The sequence below is a fragment of the Globicephala melas genome, chromosome 18, assembly GCF_963455315.2.
Source record: "Globicephala melas chromosome 18, mGloMel1.2, whole genome shotgun sequence".
Classification (NCBI taxonomy): Eukaryota; Metazoa; Chordata; class Mammalia; order Artiodactyla; family Delphinidae; genus Globicephala; species Globicephala melas.
Genome location: NC_083331.1, coordinates 73,653,577 through 73,656,452, shown reverse-complemented (window position 1 = coordinate 73,656,452; position 2,876 = coordinate 73,653,577).

Here is a 2,876-nt window from a genome sequence, read left to right as displayed (position 1 = left end):
TATGTTGAAGCAATTTTTTTTAAAGTTCTGTTAAGTCTTAAAAGAGGGTGGTTTACTTTTTGATGGTCAACAATCTAGAAATCCTAGGACTATGCTGTATATTTCTTTTCACTTTTAACATAGGATTTATATGTACATTAAATATACTTGAGAATTAGTATTTAATGGCTATTTTACAGATACCTAATTTATGCTGATACAACAAATTATGACAACAGGATTACCGTTAAGAATGACTAAGCACCCAGAAAAAGATTTAAATTCTCAATCCTGTGCCTCTATTTTAGGATATAAGTATTATTACCACAAATTATACTTAATAAAGACTAGAAGAATGATTCTAAAAAGTTATACTGTTTTAGATTATTTTCAAAGTGGGCCATCAGAAAGAACTTAGCTTTGTACTTTTATAGAAGGCTTAGGTAGTCAAATCATCTTCAGTGTAGGGTACCTGCACGTTTTTTGGGGGGACAAACACATTTAAACTTCCAAGCTTTCGTTTTGTTTTTGCATGTTATATCTTATGGATGACTTTGCTACACTAAAATCTGCCTCATTTATCTTTACATATGTTTAAGTGAACTGGTATTAAAACATTTATTCAAGAAAAGGATATGGATATAAAAATGCTACCTGAGATGCATAGATATGTCATCAAAGTAGAGAAACTTTCCAGTATTTTTGAGACAGTTTTGATCAGTCTTTTAAACGTGAAAACATAACTTCATGAGATGACTAAATGGTAGATTATTTTGTTTGTGCATGCTAAGAAAAATGCTGTTGCTTTAGTTTGAGCTCTTCCATAAGTCTCATTGTGGTAAGGAACAATAAAATAAGTTTACATATCTTTAAAGATAGGATTTTAAATAGGCATGAACTCGTGAGAACTGACTTTTAGTAAACATGATACCTATTACTCGAAAACATTCACTTTATTTACCTGAAGAATTTAGGTTAGCTTTAATTATTTCATGATTCTTACACTTTTTTTTTCTAATGTAACCTTTTTTTTTTGGTGCCAGATCCATTGTACCTAAGTTGTATATGCAAGTTTTTGGAAATGTGCATTTAAAAGTTGTTTTGGTATACAAGTGTTCTAAGCATTGTATCTAAGAGAGTAGCCTGGACTTTAAAATATTAGAAATCAGCTTATGCCTGCCTTTTCGTTTTTAAAAAATTTCTTCCTGCCACATATAGTGTGAAATCACAGTAAGTTGCTTAGTAACGTGCTGCAGTATCTGCTTGCTGTTGGAGGCTCACATCAGATAATGGAACTGTTCCTGTGTCAGGCTGCAGGAAAGAGGATGTCATTGTTAATAAAACGCACCCAATCCTTTCTGTGCTACAGCAATGTGTAGTAATTTGTTTTCTTCATTTGTTTCCACTGGTTTTGTAAAAAGTTCAAATTCTTTCCAAACTATTAGCAGTTCAGATGTTCCCTAATTTATTAAGTATGCCTTTATTCACAATTTGTTTTTTAAAGTTGCTCTTAATGCATTATAGAATTAACTAATGACTGTTTATTTTTATTACAGTATTTAATATATGTAGTTATTGCCATTTATATTGTGGAGTTTGCAGAATTAAATCAATTGTATAAACTAAACCTTTAAATTAGCTATGTGTGAGGACTCTTTAATGCTTGCAAAGAGGGGAAGGGGTTTGTAGTTAAAGGTTTACTGCTCCAGTTTCTCTTACGAAGATGTAGCAAATTAGGCTGTGTCCTCAGTTAATTTCTGAGTTAGTTGTGCTAGTAACATATGTTCATAGCTTTTCTGTATGGCCACCAGTACTTCAAGAATTTCCCCCCAAAATAACAATAGTTTACAAAAAAAAAATTGCAAAAGGAAGTTTGTACTTTTTAATTTTCTGAGGTAAAATAAGTACAGAATCCTGGCCAATTGAACTCTGTGTGTTGTTTCTAATGCCTCATTTTATATTCGGGTCCTTCTTAACTAAAATTTCTCCAAAGCTGTTAATAAAACCAGAGCTTCTGTTACCATTTGTCCCAATTTTCTGCTCCTTTACCCCAGAACCATCCATCTGCTTTGTATTGGCCATAAGAAATTCTGAAAACAGTATATCTTAATTTTTGAGACTTGCCAGTCCATCCAGGAGTCTTATAAACAAATACCAGAGTGTTATTAATTAGCAGAAGGACCACCGAAGGTAAAAAATCTAGAAAGGGTGTTGAAGCCCAAGCAGGAGGCCCCATTCTTTCATTTGTTGAATTGCCAGTTTTGATTCTTCACCATCACCTTTGTTATTTGTAATGTTTCTTGTTTACTCTTATGTTTTGAGGGTGGGTTTGGTTTTTTTTTAACGTTCTGTTGTCCATAGGGAGTTGCCAGTGGTGCGGTAATTTGCTAATAACACTGCACTGTATGTTTTGTAGCAGATTTGCCATAGTTGGTTTTTAGATGATTAGATGGCATTGTCTGATCTATTATATATGGTGTATCTATAATTACTAGAGTAACTGACTTGCAGCTAGGAAGCAATGGAAGGGGGATACAGAGGGCCCAATAGAAATTAAAGTTGGTGTCTGTATGATTGAAATGCATTTTAAAAGAAGATTGTTCCTTACTTGAGTCTCCAGTGGTTGACCAGAGGATGTTGGAACAGTCTTGTTTTTTATACATATTTGTTTATATTTCCACGTCTAAAGCCAGTAGGTTTCAGAGTAAAAGAGTAAAATCATCGTTCAGTAGTTTTACTGTCACTCAGGCAAAGGTGTGTGTGTGTTCAGTAGTGTCAGTATCTTCTAAGATTAATACAACTGCTGGTCACTAAACCTGGTTTATTAGGGTTCGAATAAAATGGGCTTTTTGTCCTTTGTATACATTTGCATGATGATTGTTGCCTTCCTCATTTTC